Genomic DNA, 19937 nt, shown 5'->3' on the forward strand with positions numbered 1-19937 from the left:
ACGTTGGCCCTCTTCCAGTCCTCTGGCACCACACTAGAGCACCACGAGTGCTCGTACAGCCGTGCCAGGGGTCCCGCAATGACCGCAGCTAATTCCCTCAGCGCTCTGGGGTGGAGATCATGCGGACCAGCTGATTTAAATACATCCAGTCCCTCCAGAAGTTCCCTGACTAGATCCTCACTGACCCTTGGCGTAGGGGTGCCTCCCCTGGGGCCTGAGGGGGACCCAGTGGGGGGCGCTGATCCGGCCCCCGCTCAGGAAAATGGAGGCAAAGAAGTCGTTAAATAGATTAGCTTTGTCATTTGGTGTGACTACCAGGTTTCCTAGCATGTTTGTTGCAGAGTTCCATAAAGAAACAAGGCTGATGGTGAAACTGAGGTGTACTATAGAAGAGAGAGAGATGAACCCCTGTACAGAGGTTCTGGGGTTAGAATAAAAGCTGAGACACATTTCTCTCCCATACCAAACACCCAGGGCAGTTCCCTGTTGGAACAAATGCGTCCCACTTCCTTCAGAGGTGTAGTGAGAACAACCCCTCCTATTTCGGATTACTTCAGCCATAGACACACCAAATACTACTGTGTTTGTTACAGTGAGGAAAATTTGTCAATGTTGGGCTGAGGGCACTGTAACCAGAAGGGAATGAGAGGTGGATTGAAACAGGAGGTGCAGAGCTATTTTTTTGGATAAAGGTAGCTGCAGTTAAGAAAGCTATAAAATGTAGAATTCCATCCCCAGGCTGTTTCATCAGAGGGACAAAATAATATGGAATTAACTAGATATTAACTCATCTTGTTGCAAGCAGCTATTCACCTTCACAAATGCCATTCAGTCACCAACCATTTTAAACAGATCACTTTATTTAAATAAAGAGATAAAATGGCCTGACTCACAAGATCTGATCCTGTCCAGTCAGAAAAAATTGAACACCTTCAAGAGCAAATTGGATGCTTAATTTGCTGGGATCCTATGACCCCAACTGACTTCCTGCCCTTTGGATGGGGGAAAGGTGGGGCTGGACGCGATGATCTTCCGAGGTCCCTTCCAGCCCTAATGTCTATAAAATCTATGAAATCTATGAAAATGTTATTGACACAGGGCTTAACCCTGATAACACTGAAATGAACAGTTAATGTCATTAGGCCTGTGCAAAGCGACTAGTATTCGCTTCAGATTCTGCCAGTTTGGGAGACAGTGTTTTGATTCGGTGATTCGAATCACTGTCCTGGTTCGATTCGGCTACTGCTGAGTCTCCGAATCAGCCAGGCCAGGCCCATCCTGTGTTCGCTCTCCCAGCCTGGCAATAGCTGCCCCAACCGCCCCAGCTCCCAGCACTTGGGGGAAAAAAGCCCCGATTCAGCGGGTGATGCTGTGTGGGGGGGAACGATCCCCGCTGCCCCCCCCGCCCTACACAGCATGGGGGGTTCTGCATGAGCCCCCTGACCCCTCCCCTCACTCCCCCAGCCCCTCCACGGGTGCCCTGCCTGGGCCAGCTCTGGCCCTTTAAGAAAAAAAACCAAAAAAGCCCCAGACTCACCGCTCCTGCCAGTGGGGGACAATCTGCAGTGCCCTCCACTGCCCTGCACCATGTGGGAGGCTCTGCACAAGCCCGCAAAGCCCCAAGGCAGCTGTAGGAGTGGTGAGTCCCGGGTTTTTCTTGGGGTTTTTTTTTAAAGGGACGGAGCTGGCCTGTGCAGGACACCTGTGGCAGGGCTGAGGAAGCAAGGGGGTTAGTCAGGGGGCTAGTGGCAGAGCCCCCCATGCAGTATGGGGCAGTGGGGACAGCGGGGATCATCCCCCGCCCAGCAACACCTGGTGAGCACTGGGGAGGTTTTTTAAAGTATCGCGCGGGGGCAGGCAGGGGCAGCCATGGGTCCCAGACAGGCTGGAGCAGCCACTGGATCAGGTATGCTGGGGGAGGGGGAGGGGCAGGAAAAAGAGACCACAGACCAGATCTGGCCCTCCGACCAGCCTTACAACACAGGTGCACACTGTGCCCAGTATGGGCCTGATCAGTCTAGGGGCAGCACCAGGGGTTAGATGGCAGAGCTGCACATGCTAGATCAGGAGTAGGCAACATTTTTTGGCAAGAGTGCTGAAACCCCCCCACAATGCCTACCCTGGAAGGTGCCAGAGTGCCGGCATACCAGAAAAACAAAACAAGGGCAGGAGGTATATGGCAGAATGCCCTGCTTGTGCCCCTTGCCCCCTATCCAAAGCCCCTGCCCCCAGCCCTGCTGCCCCTTGCCCCCCACCCAAGGCCTATGCCCCCCAGCCCTGCTTATACCTCCGGCCCCCAAACCCAGGTTCTGTGGCTATCAGCAGCTACCCAGAACCTGGGCCAGCTACAGCTGGGAGGCTGCAAACAGCTGCTTCCTTCCGGCCCCAGCTCCCTCCCAGCCCCAGGATCCAGGGAGGCAGCATATACTGGCGATGCCCCCCACGGTGCTGCCCACGCCACTGCTTCTGCAGAGCAGTGTGTGGAACCCAGCGCAGCAGGGCATGGTGGGGGGCGCAGAAAGCTGCCTGCCACTCCGAGCTCCCTGCTGCCCTGGCCACACTTCCCCTGCAGGCAAGGGCAGCAGCGGGGTGCACAGCCCTATGTGCTGCCCACACTGCTCCCGTGCACACAGGGGAAGTGTGAGCTGGGCAGCACAAGAGCTTGTAGCAGCAAACAGCTTCCCTGTGCAGCCACTCTGTGCCATGTAGCACAGATCCTGGAGTGGCTGGAACAGGAGCCACATACAGTTTAGTCTGTCTGGGGAGGCCACCGCATGCAGTGCAGTTGCTGCTGGGCCTGGGCTGCACCACATGGATCCACACTGCATGCAGTAAAGGTCCCAGACCCACTGAAGCACTGGATAAAGTATGCTAAGGGAGATAGCCGGGTAAGGGAAAGGGGTCTGTGGGACCAGTCTAGCCCACAGACCAGCCCTATGCCACTCATCCATTCTATAGGGCCAGATGAGTTAGATACCCCTGTCCTATAGAGTAAGTGCAAAGAGGGCTGGGGGCAGGGACACAGCCACAGTTTTGCCTCTCTCTGTCTCTCTCTCTTTTAGGCCTATATTCAGGTCAGCAAAGCTGGCTGTAGATACTGGAGCAAAGTAAACCGTGTCTCAGTATGCCCTCCCACCCAAAAGTAAGCATGGGAGAGAAAAAAGAATCATGCCTCATGGCAAGCAGCCTATGCAGCCCCTTTGCAGAGGGTTAAGTAAAAAACAAGGTCTAATCCTCATAGGCTGGATGGAACTGCTCACCTTACTCCTGCACACGGATGAGCTCTCACACTGTTCAGATAGAAAACACAACAAAAAGCACAAAACTGCCCAGTACTAGAAACAGAGGGATTGCTTTGATGCAGAACAATCTGCCAGGAATAGATGTGTCAAGAACTTGGAAACCGTTTCACCTCTTCTGAATCCTATTTAAAGTATATGAAAGAGCAGAAGGTTTGCTTTTTTCTTTTCCATTCACATGCAATCCATTTATTAGATGTATTACAAAGTCCCCACTGACTAGGACTTAGCCAAGAAGAAATATATTATGTACAAAAAAATTCAAATGCAATATTGTGATGTTCCAGACCTACACCAGAAATGCTTTAAGTAACATGGAATCAAGGGCTATATGCTGCTTGGAGAGCAAAAGGTACTCATCCAAGATTTTATGTCTGTGTCCTGTTTGATTTTTAAGGACACATTGGGCCTTGTTCGGGCCTTGTTACATGTTACACTGTGAGCCGCACAAATACTGATTGGATTAACGCTAGCTTGCAATCACACCTTCAGCGTGGGCAGCAATTCTGTGGGGAGTGGCCACACCTTAATGAAAATAGGAGCTAGATTGCGCAGATCAATATATAATCTTGATTTAGAGTGGTATAACTTTGAGTTGCATAACAAGTGCTTGTGCTAAACCACTTAAAGGTGTTAACTTTCAGACAATTCAGGGGTTAAAAGCTCCAGGAAGTACCCAAAATTAATGTGTAACAAGGCCCTTACATATTTATGTTCATAGCATATTATGCTTTAGTGACGTTTGTACCCACTTTGTCTGGATAGGATAATAGTCTGTTCTTCCAGTTTATAAATGCCCCCCTGTAGTATTAGCATCTGCTATTCCAGTTTTTATTCTGTCTTTGAAAAACAAAGAGATGTTAAATGGAATAAAAAAATATTGGCATAGCACTTCCAGAGCCAGCCAACTGAGGATGCAAAAATCCTACCTACAACATCATGAACACAAACAAACTAAGGGCTTTCACAGATTTCATAGATATTAGGGCTGGAAGGGACCTCGGAAGATCATCAAATCCAGTCCCCTGCCCCAGGAGCAGGAAGTCAGCTAGGGTTAAAGGATCCCAGCAAGATAGGCATCCAAATGTTTCTTAATAGAGTTCGGAAGTAGGTGCTTGCACCACATCTGGAGGGAGTCTATTCCAGGCCTTGGGGGCTTGGACAGTAAAGAAGTTTTTCCTTATGTCCAGCCTAAAATGGTCTTGGAGGAGTTTGTGACCATTTGACCTTGTCATCCCTTGGGGAGCTCTGGTGAACAGATCCTGATGCACACCCCTTATATACTTATAAGGCCACTAGGTCACCCTCTGGGCCTGTGCTTTTCCAGGCTTGTTTATGCCGGGTCAACATATGGTAGTGGGGAGAACAGGGCTGAGCGCAACCCATCTGAGCCCGATAATGCATTCTAGAGCTGTAAGTTTTTACATGAGGCTGTTTTATATATATCCCTAGCACTCTTAGTAGACCCAGGAACCAAAGGTTCAAGAGCAGATGCTGGGGACAAGCCTAGAGTAGCCTCATAGACAAATTTGTAGTTCAGGAGCACATCAGCAGATTCAGGAAGACAGTCCTGCACTCCACAAAAGCTGTCTTGATATAGACAAACCCCAAGGAATCAGGGTGGTAGAGCCACTATTATCTGTTGGAGTCTATAGCCCAAATCCAACTCTACCTTTGGACAAGTCAGGAGTTCTTACATGGCTACAGTTAGCTGCTAAGCAGCATTTCAAGCTACTTATATAGATTTTACACCCTACTTCCCCCCCTCACCCAAGGCATGTAACTTCCTCTAATGCTAGATATAGGAAAATCATGACTAGTACCCATTTGATAGTGTAGAAAAGTGATGACAACAAAACCCTCCCACTTCAGAAAACAATAAATTAGTAGTTAAAGCCCTTACCCAGGGAGTGGGAGATCACAAAACTACACAATTCACATGTGTAAAGATAACTAGCACATTACACAAGAGAGGAGCCTCCCCTGAAACAGGAAGCAGTTGCAAGAGTTCTATGTCAATTCCACGCCATCCTCTGGCCCTAAGGACCAGAATTCCTGTAAATGACCAGAATGTTTGTGTAATCTAGCTGTGGTGGTGGAGCTGATTCAAGAAACTCAAGTTCAAGTTCAATTCTTTATCCTTATCCAGACCTTGGAGAAATAAGCTGTTAGCGTTACTCTGCAAAGCTCATGGAAATATATTCTGCATGTACAAAAAAGGCAGTTGCATGGCCAGGGAAGTGTCATTTTCGCACATAAAGTGGAACAGAATCTACCCCCAAGCGTCTAAGATGGGAGGCATCAACTACAATCACATGACTAGTAGCATCAACAAAAGAGAAATTCAAACCTCACAGACCCAGCAGCACAGGGGCTCTAACTCTGACCAGGGCCTCTGCCTATTATGTAATGTAAATATTTACATTACTTTCACCTTAACTTGTACTATGACTAGGGACTCACCAAAATCATTGTTTTGTGATTTTCACAGGCCCCATAAAGTAGTGCAAGCTCTGCAAAAAAGTGTGGGGGTTCACGTTTTTGGCAGGCTCCCTGGAAAAAAAAAAACCTAACCAAAAATAAAATGCTTTCTCCCTCTGGGGAGCCAGCAGTTTTTGTGGCTGCTGTAGCCTAACCATGAAGCCTGCTGGGGAAAGAAGGGGGAATCAAAACTGCCGGCACAGCAAGATGGCTGTGCCCCACCTCTCGCCACTGATTGGCTGTCAGGTCTGTTCATCAAATGGCCCCACCCATCATCACCAATTGGTGAAATCTGCCAGCAGTCTTGATAGACCCCTAACCATGATTTGGAGATCTGGAATTGAGACTTTGGGAAGGTAATTGCAGTGTTTGAGTTTGGCTAGGTAGGCCAAGAACTACAATGACTATGAATATTAAATCAAATAGCAATTGATATAAATCAGAAGTTATACAAAGCAGAAATGAGATAAAAAATAGTAAAATCCCCTATTGGCACGGATAAAGAAAGTACACATACATTTTATATATATGAGGGAAAAAGAAATGCTGGAAGTGGTATGTTCTTAGTAGATAAACATGGTAACTTTGTTAATAATGATGCACAAAAGGCACAAGAGTTCGATAAATATTTCACTTCCATATTTGGAAAGAAAGAAGCTACTATCTTCTAAGAGTCTACCAGCTACTAATATGCTACTATAATATGAAGAAGAAGAATGCTCCAATCCATTAGTGACTCAGGAGAACCTTAAACATCATGGAAAAACAACAGGTCCAGATTCAGCTTGTATCTCAAAGCACTACAAAATTAATAGAAAACCCACCTCATGAAATTTCTAAACTGCTAAAGTTAATTTTTAATAAATCATGGAATAATTAGAGAGACTGACAAAACAATGAAAGAGTGCCTATATTTTGCCAACGTAAAAAAATAGCAAGTGTTAAGATCCAAGCTATTACAGGTCAATTAACCTGATGTCAATTCTAGACAAAATAATGAATAAAATATGGGATTAGATTAATATAATGTTAAAGAATGAGAATATAATTTGTGCCTGTCAAAATGGCTTCCTAGAAAATAGGTTTTTGCCAAAAAATGCTGGTTTTATTCCTTCTGAAATTACAAGTTTAGTAGATGAAGGTAATTAATGCTTGAGTTTATCAGATTGGAATGGTGTCTGGCATGGAGGGATGGGGAACAGGAGGAAGTTCATTATACCTCAATATGAATCAGGGCTGCTATTTGCCAGAGGGTTTTTTCTTAGGCAAAGTAGCAGGAGTGGGTGGTATGATGTGGAGTTTCTTTGTTTTGGGTTCTATTTGGGGAATTTACTGTTGTCGTCATTTATTGTAAGCCACTCTGAGCCCCTCTGGATAGAGTCGGATATAAATCTAAATAACAACAACAATAGCAATAACAATAGCAGTAATAATACTAACAATAGCAATAATAGATTTAGTATATGTAAAGCAGTGATTTCACAAAAGTCTCTGCTTATACTTTTGTAAGGCATTTAACTTAGTATTGCAAGTCATTCTGATTAAAAAATTATAGAATATCCGCAAAGTATTTGTTAAAAGGACTCACTGGGAGATCTCAAAAGTAGTTGTCAAATGAAAATCTTTAGTCAATCAAGGTGTTTCTAGATGGGTCCCTCAGGCATCAGTATTAGGTCCAATATTATTCAACCCTTTAGTTTAGCAATGACCTGGAAACGACTATAAAATCGCTGCTTATAAAATCTGTAGATAGCATAACAATCAGCAAATAATAAATAATTATGAAGATTGGGCAAATATATAAAGTTATCTGGATTGCTTGGTAAGCTGGGCTCATTTAAAAAAAACACATTTTAATAGAAAATGCAAATTCATACATCTCTACCTATATACATACAAAGAATGCAGGTCATGCTACCAGAAGGTGACTGGATCCTGGAAATCCTTCAAAAATTATTTAGGAGCCCTAGGAAATTAGCTTAACAGGAAACTCCCAGTGTGATGCTGAGGAAAAATAGGGGAATAGTGAGCACAAATAGGGAGTTAATTGTACCTCTGAATATAGTAGTGGTGAGACTGAAATTTGAATACAGCATTGCAATAGACGGTGCTTGTATTTCCATCACTGGAGGGTTTTAAGAGGAGGGTAGAGAAATCACTGTCAAGAATGATTTAAGTATTGTTAATCCTGCTTTGAGAGCAGGGAAAGTACTGGGTGGCTATGAACTCTTGAGTTCCTTCCCCATGCCTATTTCCTAAAATGTGCATATGTTAAAGAGAGTATGAATGAGACACACGCACATACACACACATTATTCAAAAGTTGAGAAAATGCCTTACAGTGAAGGAGCACATTGTTTTGCTTATCAAAAAGAAGACTGAGAGGTCAGCTGTAATGTATCAATACCTCAATGAGGAAAAAATACTGAAAGATTCTTTAATCTAGCAAAGGAAAGCAGAACAAGAAGAAATGGCTAGAAGATTAAACAAATCTAAAATTAGAAATAAGGCTTTCATAGTGACTGAGATCAACCACTGGAATAAATTCCTAATGGAACTGGTACAGTGTCCATCTCTTACTGTCTTCAAATCAAAACTGGATGTCTTTATGGAAGATATAATCAAACACAAGATACTAGGCTCAGGACATGGATAACTAAGTGAAATGTAATAGCCCGTGGAACACAAGAGGTCAGACAAGATGATCTATTGCTTTCTTCTGGCCTTAAAATGTATTACTATGAATTAAGTTTTATAATTGTAATATTATAAAATCCTAAGTCTGTCTTTCTGTCTGTCTGTCTGTGCATAACACTTTATTCACACACTGATTGGCTGATGGAAACAGCCAATCAGAGTGCTCCAACAATAGGGGAGCACCACCATGATTCTGAAGCTGCACCAAAGACTGAAGCTTGGTGCAGTCTACCTGAAGACTGGCTTCTTTTATTTATTTATAATAAAAATATATATATTTTATAATAAAATTATAAACAAATATAAATAAATACTATTATAGTATGAGATTCAACACACATTTTAATGGATCACTTGGGGAGGAATATATATATGAGCTTTTTCGGGCTGGAAGGGACCTCAAGAGGTCACCTAGTCCAACCCCCTGCTCAAAGCAGAACCATCTCCAAGTAGATTATCCCTGCCAAGGCTTTGTCTAGCCAGGTCATAAAAACTTCCGAGGATAGACATTCCACAACCTCTCTGGATATCCCGTTCCAGGGCTTTCCTACCCTCCTTATGAGAAAGTTTTTCCTACTGTATAACCTAAAATTCCGTTGCTGCAACTTGAGACCATGGCTCCTTGTTCTGTCATCTGTCACCACTGAAAACAGACTAGCTCCATCCTCTTTGGAACCACCCTTCAGGTAGTTGAAAGTTGCTACAAAATCCCCACTCCATCGTCTCATCTCCAAACTAAATAAGACCAGTTCCCTCAGCTGTCCTCAGAAGTCATGTTCCCCAGCCTTCTACCCATTTTCACTGCCCTTCACTGGACTCTTTCCAATTTGTACACATCCTTTCTGTAGTGGGGGACCCAAAACTGGACATGGTACTCCAGGCGTGGTCTCATCCATGCCAAATAGAGAGGAATAATCATTTCCTTCAATGTACTGGAACACTTCTACTTATGCAACCAAGTATGCTGCTCACCTTATTTGCAACAAGGGCACACTGTTGGCTCATATCTAGCTTAGTGTCCAGTGTAACCCTCAGGACCTTTTCTGTAGAGCTACTGCTTAGCCAGATGTTCCCCAGCCTGTACCTGTGCGTGGGATTGTTCCTTCTTAAGTGGAGGACCTTTCACTTGTCTTTATGGAACCTCATGAGATTTATTTTGGTCCAATCCTCAAATTTGTCAAAGTCTCTCTAAAACCTTGCTTGGTGTCATCAGCAAACTTGCTGAGGGGTGCACTCCATCCCATCTTCTAGGTCACTGATGAAGATATTGAAAAAACCCAGCCCCAGGACTGACCCCTAGAACACTCCACGGCCAACTAGACAGTGAACCATTGATTACTACTCAGTGAGTGCAACGATTCAGCCAGTTTTCTATTCATCTTACAGTACAGTCATCCAACCTCTAATTCCTTTGTTTGCTTGCAAGAATGTTGTGGGAGACTGGTATCAAAAGACTTGCTAAATTCACACCCACTGGTCTGCCCACATCCACAGAGCTATTGCTCTGTGAGTCATTATAGCATAGAAGTCAATCAGATTAGTCAGGCATGACTTGCCCTTGGTGAATCCATGCAGACTCTTCCTAATCACCTTCTCCAAGTGCTTAGAAATGGATTCCTTGAGGACCTGCTCCATGTTGTTTCCAGGGACTGATATAAGGTTGACCAGTTTGTAGTTCCCTGGATCCTCCCTCTTCCTTTTTTTAAAGATGGCCACTATATGTGCCCTTTTCCAACCACCCAGGACCTCTCCTTACCACCACGAGTTTTCAAAGATAATGGCCAATGGTTCTGCAATCATATTGACCAACTCCCTCAGCATCCTTTGGTACACTGTGTCCAGCCCCATGGACTTGTATAGGTCCAGATTTTCTAAATAGACCCTAACCTGTCCCTTCACCACTGTCGGATGCTCACCTCCTCCCCAAACTGTGCTGCTGGGTGCAGTAGTCTGGTATTTGACCTTGTCTGTGAAGACTGAGGTAAAAAAGACATTGGGTACTTCAGCCATTTCTGCATAGTCTCTCACTAGGTAGCCTCCCCCATTCAGTAAGGGACCCACACATTCCCTAATCCTCCTTTTGTTACTGTCACACTTGTAGAAACCCTTTTCATAATCCTTCACATCCCCTGCTAGCTGCAACTCCAATTGTGCTCTGCCCTTCCTGATTTCATCCCTGTATGACCAAGCAATACTCTTCCTAGCCATTTGTCCAAGTTTCTACTTCTTGTAAGCTTCCTTTTTGTGTTTTAGCCCAGTGAAGGGCCAAGCTGGTCTTCTGCCATACTTGCTAGTCTTCCTCTGCACTGGGATAGTTAAGTAAAGTTTCTGTAAAGTACAACTTCTATCCTGAACTCCTCTCCCCCTCAGACTGGCCTCCCAGAGGATCCTGCCCATGAGTTCCCTGAGCGAGTCAAAGTCTGCTTTTCTGAAGTCCAGGGTCCTTACTCTGCTGCCCTCCATCCTTTCTTTCCTCAGGATCCTGACCTCAATCATCTCATGGTTGCTGCTACCCAAGTTGCCATCCACTTCTACGTTCCCCACCAATTTGTCCATGTTTGTGAGCAGCAGGTCAAAAAGAGCATGGCACCTAGATGGCCTCTCCAACACTTGCACCAGGATGTTGTCCGCAACACTCTCCAAAAACTTTCTGGATTGTGTATGCACTGTTGTACTGCCCTCCGAGCAGATGTCATTTCCCAGCAGATGTGTTGTTTTTATTTGCCTTCTGGTTCTCTTGTTTTCAAACATACCAACAACACTGACAAGTGCAAGGTGATGCACCTGGGGAGGAACATGCGGCATCATACCTACAGGTTGGGTAACTCCCTTCTCGTCAGTACAGAGGCAGAAAAGGATCTTGGAGTCACCATTGACTCCAAGATGAACATGGGCCGGCAGTGTGGGGATGCAGTCAAAAAGGCCAACCACACCTTGTCATGCATCCACAGATGCACCTCAAGCAGGTCCAAGGAGGTGATCCTCCCCCTCTATGCCACACTGGTCAGGCGGCAGCTGGAGTACTGCATCCAGTTCTGGGTGCCGCACTTCAAGAGGGATGGGGACAACATGGAGAGGGTCCAGAGGAGGGCCACTCACATAATTGGGGGCAGCAGGGCAGACCCTATGAGGAGCGGCTAAGGGACCTGAACCTGTTCAGCCTCCACAAGAGAAGGCTAAGGGGGGGATCTAGTTGCCTGTTACAAACTAGTCAGAGGCGACCAGCAGGCACTAGGGAAGCCCCTGTTCCCCTGTGCACTACCAGGAGTGACCAGGAATAATGGTCACAAGCTGGCAGAGGGTAGATTTAAGCTAGATATCAGGAGGTGCTACTTCATGGTCAGGGCAGCTAGGATCTGGAACCAACTTCCAAGAGAAGTGGTGCTGGCTCCTACCCTGGGGGTCTTTAAGAGGAGGCTAGATGTACACCTTTCTGGGGTCGTTTGACCCCAATACTCTTTCCTGCCATGGCAGGGGGTCAGACTCGATGATCTGCTCAGGTCCCTTCCGACTCTAGAAACTATGAAACTATACATTCCTAAGCTGGAGGACCAGAAGCAGAACAACTCAGGCATTTTTTTATTAAACTTTTTTTGCCACACAACCAAAATATTTTGCTGCAACACAGCCAGGCTGAGGAACATTTCATGGGGATGTCTTCCTCAGGTCCATGAAGGAATTTCTGGTCAAAATGAGAGAAAGAGAAGATCTGGCCCCCAAAAAAGCAAGAACCTAGGATACAGGAGAATGGCAGAGCTGGCACTTGAACCTGCATCCCGCAGCCCAAGGAAGTTCCTTGACTGCATGGATATTTGCTATTCTGGGAATAAGTCTTCTACAATGTCTCCTTCTTAGAGCAGTGTCTTTGCATACCTAATTAAATAGTTATTGAAGCAAGGCTTTGAACTTCATCCTTCATATCTCAGTCAAATAGCCTAACTCAGGGGTTGTCAACTGGGGGTATGTGTACCCCTGGAAGTACTTTGAAAGGTCCCAGGGGGCACATGGGGGGGGTGGGGACAGAGCACCCCCACCCTGTGCCACTGCCTCACAGGAGCAGAGCCGGGCTCGGGTGAGAGCAGGGCTGCACAAATGCCGCATTGCTGCTGCTTCGCCACCCCCAGCCACCCCACCCAGCGTCCAGCCGCTCACCACCACTCCCTCCCCTGGGGGTACACTTATTAAAAAGGGGGCCACTGGGGGTACACTTATTAAACAAAGTTGAAAAGCCCTGTCTCAGAACATGGGTATACCAAGAAGCTGTCAGGAGGTAAATGGGAGTCAGGAGAGGATTTACAGCATGTCAGCTTCTCTGCACATGTAAATGCAGTGCCCAGGAGCAATAAACTCTAGCACTCTGTGCACCGAAGTTTATTGCTTCACCTTAATATGCACATGTAGATGCACCCACTGTCTCTTTAAAACATTCAGTATTAACTATGAGTTGTAGCTTATGCCATACCAACACAGCTACCCCGGCAAAAAGGCTTGTTAAATTGCCCAGAAAGGGGGAAATTGTTATTGTACATTTCTTCTGCTCTGGAAAAGAATTAGGACTATCTCAAGGATCTATTAATTACTGTATTACATCTGATACATGCCTTATGCAAAAGAATTAGTTAGCTTAATTTAGTTGTGAATCGCTGTCCACATCACTAAAAACACCATCAAGGGCATTAATTAGTTGGTTTCCTTGTTGACTTAACGGAGGCAAGAAGGTATGAATGGGCACTTCCACTGCTAAAGATGGTTCTTTAAACCAGGACTGAGAAATAGGGTGTAAATAAGCTGTATTTCCACACTCTTTTCTGTACCTGCACCATGTAGCCATCATCCAGGGATACCTATTGGTACCTTTAATGAGCACTGAATTATATGAAAAATGGGGAGAAGTTGAAAATTATATAATAGGCATTGATTGCAAAATTCTAGTTGGAGTCTGATAAGCATGCCAGTTCAACAATCCTCACATTAAATACTGCATGATAATAAAATGGTATTCATATAAGAATATATAAAATTACAGTGATTATTTGCAGGAAAAAGGAGGCTCTTATTGAAGTACTGTAAAAACTATATTAACAACTTCACTGTGGGTTTTTTTTTGCTTTTACGGGGCTATATATTTTTATATACATATTGAGCAGGTCAGAATATTTTTGATTAAATGAAATACCAGCAAAATATGCTTTTTTATTGAAGCTGTATTTGTTTTCATACAGCTTTTATCAGAAAATATTTTGAGAAAGAAAAGTAGCGGAGATACAGAAAGAGAAAGAAAGACAGAGAAGTATGTTATGTAGGCTACTGCCATGGTATGAGGGAGACCAAATTCAAGGGTAATTTGAAATTATCTGAGATGAAAAACTTAATCAGACCAGGGACTGGAGTATGTCTCCCACATCCCAGCCCCCAATCAATATACATATACATTTCACCTCAAAATATTCAGTTTGGTTTCTCTCTAATGAGGAATGAAAACCCTCAAGCTGCTTTTCTCTGGTGATCCTATAATCCCTGCTGACTTCCTGCCCCTGGGGCAGGGGGCTGGACTCAGTGATCCTCCGGGGTCCCTTCTAGCCCAAATATCTATGAAATCTATGAATTCTAATCATTAGTATTAGTAAAAGTAGTAACTGTAGTCTCTTATATATTGTGCTGAAAACATCCAAAACTCCAGCCTAGCAATTTGCTCTAAAAGAATAAAAGAATCTCACCACCAGAAGATCTCCTTTTCCACATGGGAGAGAGTTTATGGGTAATTCACTAGTCCCTATCTGAACATCACAATATTAAAAGCAACATTAAAGGTTTAACTTCAACTGCAGTCATCCTAGCCTAGTTATTTTGGTCATGAATCCTACAATACTATTTTCTGTAATCACAATTTTGAGCCCACATATCTCCAGTGGAAGCAGATCAGAAATATTATCTACAACACCATATCAAATAATACTTAATTGTTTCCTAATAATCAGTGTAGAAACTAACTCACAATTAAATGCAGAGACGCTGATTAAACTGGATAACAGGACATAGAGAAAATAAACCTCCCCTCACAATCCAGCCAAAATCAGTTTTGCTACTGTTTCTATTAAAAATGTATATATGGTAAGACAACTAGACAGATGCCGTTTTCTTTTTCTTTTGCATGTTATTTTTATCTAATTTATTTTGGTCCTGGAAAATAATAGGCTATGAAGACCATGGCGCTCTCATATTTCCAACCAACAAAGTCTCATAACAGGAATTCAGAAAGAAAAGGTCCAAGCTTTCAAGCACACTAGAAAAGAGCTCATGGGTCCACTAGGTTTTCTGGCAATTTTGGATTAAAAATCAAACTATTTTTAAACCCATCGTTGAAATAAATTCTCTCACCCATTTCCAAAGTGAGAAAACTATGCTAATTTATTTATTAATATTGGTGTGTTGTACAGACATTAATTATACAGCACTTTGTAATAAAAGCTAAAATTCTGATGAGAAATGATTGCATTCATTGCATGCCCAACTGCTTTTTTGCCTTTGGAAATCTCCCCAAAGTCCAAGAGAATGTAAAACCAGATTTGGGCAAACTAATTTTCAACCATCTCAATGAAGAGCTGCTAGGAACTAGCTTCTCTAGAAAACAACACACAGAACAAATCACAAAGATACAAGGATTCATTTTCATTATGATTTTTCCCCCATTTTGGGCATATAAAGAATTTCAGCATAAGGGGTGTGGGAGCTTAAATGTTCAGTTGTGAAAAATAAAATTTTGGGAAGAGTAGAAGTTTCAGTGGAAACCTTAAAATCCCTACAAGAAAAGGTTGAGAAAAACAATAAATGCTTCATTATCATCTAATTTGTTTACAGGACCAAATCCCCATGTACTGACCAGCTCTACCAATAACCAATGTAGAAAACTTAGCTAAAATACTGGGAAATGCCAGCAAGCAATAAGGCCATGAAAGATGTAAAAGATATCATCACTGCCTTAAGTCTGCAGGTCTGGACTGAAGCACACTTGAAGTTCAGTGTAGAAGAATTTACGCAGCAGCCTGTGCTCTACTTCTCCAGAGAAAGAGAAAACTCCAGTTGACAACCAGATGCTGTTAACTGTGAACAATGAAAAACAGCTTCTGCTTTAACACTTAGTTTGCCGCCTTTGAAAAGAAAAACTTAATTTTATAATTTAAAAAACAAAGTCTTCTTAGGATAAAATTGCTCATATCTACACCTAAACCAGAGGTGAATTTATTTGGAAAGTTTGAAGCCAATAAAACAAATAATTTTGAGTTATGATGCTGGAAATTTGATATTTAAATCAGTTTGGGGGGAAAATGTTTTACCAATTTTAATCACTACTATTATATAATAAATTCCTACTACACAAAGACCAAACTGATCTAAATCACAAGCCCTCAGCAAGAAATCATGTAGTGTACTAGTTTCAGAAAGTGTAGGTTCTCAATTTAAAGAGTTAATCATATGCTCAATCCATATTAGAAATTCTGATGGGGAGATTATAACTTATTTTAGATGCCTAAAGAAAGTGGCAACTTGCCCTGAATTTACTGCAGTTACACGAGCCATAAGAGCCATGCTTATGGACAATCTACCCAGTTTAAATCTCCAATTCTGCCTATCCCAAAAGTTAAACACTCCATCAACTTTGCCTAAATTATCTGAGTTCTGGAAGTAATCCTCACAGAAGTTACAAAACTCTAACAAAGATGAAGCATAACGGGCAGTGGTAGAAGGAGAAGGACAATGGAGTTGAGTATAAACTTAGCTGGCAGACTTTAACGGAACATTTATTGGTGTTTGGGTATTCCATTTCTTCCTGTTTGTTTCTGAACTCTAACTTTCTAACAGTTTGTTTTTTGCTGAAAACTTCTTCTTGGCTAGAACTCTGTGTAAATGGATTTGTTTTTTCCTTCCAAGAGTGAGTGTCCTAACCATGAACAGCCAGTCATATGTTTCACTCTTTAATTCTGTGATTGCCTAAGAGCACATCAAGGGGCCATTCCTTTAACAAAATACAGAGCTGGGGGATAGTCCAGTATTGTAATAATGCTGCAGGCTAACCCTAATATATGATATGGCAATAAATACATTTAGGCAATAGCATCCTGTAAATGCTTTGGCACTCCTTCCTGCAGGAAACAATGCATTCTAATGCAGATTTCTTTGATTTTCCTTCAGGATCTCACAAACTGTGCAGGTGTTACTCTGGAGAGAAACCCCTTATCAGCAGTGTTCACTGTAGTTTAACTAAAGTGCTTTATGTCTAGCCCAGATCCCTGACCCTCTAGCCAGTCAAGCAGTTCTGTTCTGTCCTCAGTTCAGCTTTTCCATGCTGCTTTGATCAGCTCCTGGCTTTTGATAAAAGCAGCTCTTCCAGAGACCACCTTCAAACTCTCTTAAAAAGAACTACATGCATTAAATGCTCTGAGCTTGTTAAGCAGCAGGAAGAAGCTGAATGGAGAAAATCAGTGCTAGGAAAGGAAGGCTGAAGTAGCAGCTGGTAGATTAGTGGAAAATGTTCCCATGGTAATACAAGTCCCAGCCATCCCTTCTCCTAGCTCCATGAAAGCAGAAGAGCATGAATTCACACATCTTCTCACCCCCACGTTAACAAGGGTTTTGGTTCCTTCCAGAGAATCTACCTCAGCCCTATGGACAGAGGACACCTGAAAGGTCTGAAAGGCATACAAATAGCAAAAGCTAGAGACACGTAGGCCAAGAGATAAACAGATGAGTTGGGGGTGTATGCTATTCCTCATCCAGTGTCAAAAACACTCAAAGGATGCTACAACCTGGGGGTATATTAGTGGTGCAAACCAGTTGAGGAAAGGGGATGTTTCAGGGTCCAAAAACACTTTGGATACAAAAGTTGTCCATCACTATTCATAGATACTTACACAATCCACCAGATTTTGAGACTTTTCAGCTTCTGAGTCACTCAAGAAGAGGGATCAAACCCTGCCCCTCCAATAGACTGTTAGGGAAGAACCAACTCCTTAATGGATTTTCTTTCCTAGATTCCCGCTCCTCTGAAAAATATGGATAATCCTACACAGAGAAGACAAAAACCTGTGGAAAGATTCTAAATGATTCGGGATCCTGTTGGGATGAAATTCCTGCTGAGCTATAATAGCAAATAAATCTCCAGATACAGTTACTTTGTTGCAAGGCATTCATTCAAATAAGAGTTAACTTCTGTTTATAATTGTCTTTAAAACCGCATTAAATCAGAAAATAACACATCATTATATTATTTAAGGCAATGCTTTGGTGATTAAAAAAAACACCATGAAGATGAGATCTCATCATTTCAAGCTAAAACGCGTCTCTCTAAGCTCCCTGTTGTAAAGCTAAATTAGTGTCTGTTTAAAATAAAAGTTTTCTGTTTTTTTGTTTTAAAAGTGCCTCTTACTCCCCCCTTTTTGGTGAGAAAAAGCCACTCACTCAAACAGAATAAACGATGAAGAGGATAGACAAGGTGCAGAAAAATGCATCTAATGCATAAAATTTTAAAAATGTGAAAAATTAGCAATGAAAAAATATTCAGGTACAACATTTCAAAGTGCTGTTCTAGCAACAGGAGCTGAAAATGAGGGAGGGTATGAATAGGAACAGTAGCAGAAATATTAGTATTTTGGTGGTGTCCCTTTAATATTGCAAAATGCTCATCATGAAACTATTACTAATACAGATGGAAAAATAAATTTACACAGAACAAAATGTACTGTACCTTAAACAAAATGTATGCTCCCCAATTTTGCCCAATAAATTAATCCCAGGGTTTCACATTTTGGTTGCAGTGCTGGAAGACTTACACCTGTGGTGATTGCTAGCGGCTATATCTTTGTAGAGTTTTCCTTCCTTTGATTTAGGACAGTCTGCTGCTTTGCAAATTGGTTAGGAGCACTTAAGGCTCCTGAGTCAGCGCAGTGCGCAACTGAGCAACTCAGTCAGGTCGTCATGACATGAACATTCTTCTGTCACAGTGGAACACAGGAAGGTTTCAAAGCTATCTGTTCTGCAGCGACGACAGAAACAAAATAATAAGACTACAGTATAACCTAGCAAGCTGTTCTCTAATTTGTGTGCCTGCAATACTAGATGATAAATGGTATGACTTTATGTCTTATTAATACAGAAGTGTTTTGCTAGGTCATGTTGCTCCTAGTCAGGTACATATCAATCTGTCAGTCTAAAGCACTATTAACGTCAACAGTTTTTTTTTTTAAAGAAACAGGAATGAGTAAAAAAAAAAGATCTTTATTCCTCTAGTAGCCTATTTTGTTAACAGAAAGGAAGAGTGCATTCTCTAAAGAAAATGGCCAGGAAATCAAATCAATACTTAGGTGTACTGGACACCTTTATATCAAGAAATGACTGCTTGCTCAAAGAAGTAACTCCTGTATTACTTTTAAATAGACACCCTGGGTACATCTACATGTGCAATTCTGGCACCTGAATAAACTGCAGATCTTATTCCTCTGGAGTTAATTGCTCCTAGGCCCACTATTTGAACATATGCCAGGGAGCAATTAACTCTGGAGCAATAAAGCTCCACAGTTTATTGAGGTGCAGCATGTGGAGCCTGGGTGGAGCAGCCCCAGCTGGCAGGTGAACCTCTACGCCCGGGGCTGCTCTCCCTAGCTCAGCCTGATGCAGAGGAGCTGGCTGGGGCACAAGGAAGCTTCAGTGCAGGGCTCGCCAAGAGGCAGCCCCCAACACTGAAGCACCCTTGTACCCCAGCCAACCAAGCAGCATCTACATGTCCACTGCTGCGGAGCTTTTTACTCTGCAGCAGGATAGTACTTGTATATATAAACTTGTACTATCCCACTGCAGAGTAAATTAGTTTATTCCAGACTAACAGGGGTGCATATATAGACATTAAGATGTTTACTGTGCAGCTAATTAGTCAACTGTGTAGTAGACATCTTGTGTAGATGCACCCCGTGGGAGGCAGTCCTCGACTTCCAGCGCTTCCAGTTACAACGTTTCGCACTTACAACATATATAAATTGACACCGTTTCAACTTTCTGACGTCAGTTACGACTTTACAATGCTTGATCCGATGTGATGCCAAGAAGTCCAACCAAGAGCCCTTCAACAAGTCCAGCAAAGTCACCTCAAAGATGTCCTTCCAAATCAATATGATTGCTTTTACAATATAAATACATTAAAGTAGCTATATTACTTATCTGTGATTGATCGAGTACAAAATTCTGGGGTATTTTTGGTGAAAATAGGGTGTTGGGCCTTGGTTTAGGAACCAATCCCCCATTTATAACATTGCTTCTTATGAGAAAATTTGTTCCAAGTTACAACATTTCGACTTAAGATACAGTTTTCACGAACCAATTGTGTTGTAAATCCGAGGACTGCCTGTACTCTGTTTCTCTGTGTGTGTGTGTGTGTGTGTGTGTGTGTGTGTGTGTGTGTGTGTGTGTGAG

The 19937-nt window shown here is 43.0% G+C and overlaps 1 protein-coding gene across 5 annotated transcripts in view; it reads right to left on the reverse strand.

Moving 5' to 3' along the window:
• GREB1 (growth regulation by estrogen in breast cancer 1) overlaps positions 1 to 19937 on the reverse strand; it is a 158008-nt gene that overhangs the window by 77002 nt on the left and 61069 nt on the right. Inside the window, exon 1 of one of the 5 annotated variants that reach the window (XM_019537393.1) lies at positions 18220 to 18359. The exons of the other annotated variants lie outside the window; for them this stretch is intronic. The gene's annotated coding sequence lies outside the window, so the exon portion shown is untranslated. Of the gene's footprint in view, positions 1 to 18219; positions 18360 to 19937 lie in introns of those variants that run through there. 5 annotated transcript variants of the gene reach the window in all.

Source organism: Crocodylus porosus, unplaced genomic scaffold, assembly GCF_001723895.1.
Source record: "Crocodylus porosus isolate Cpor-Errol unplaced genomic scaffold, CroPor_comp1, whole genome shotgun sequence".
Taxonomy (NCBI): Eukaryota; Metazoa; Chordata; order Crocodylia; family Crocodylidae; genus Crocodylus; species Crocodylus porosus.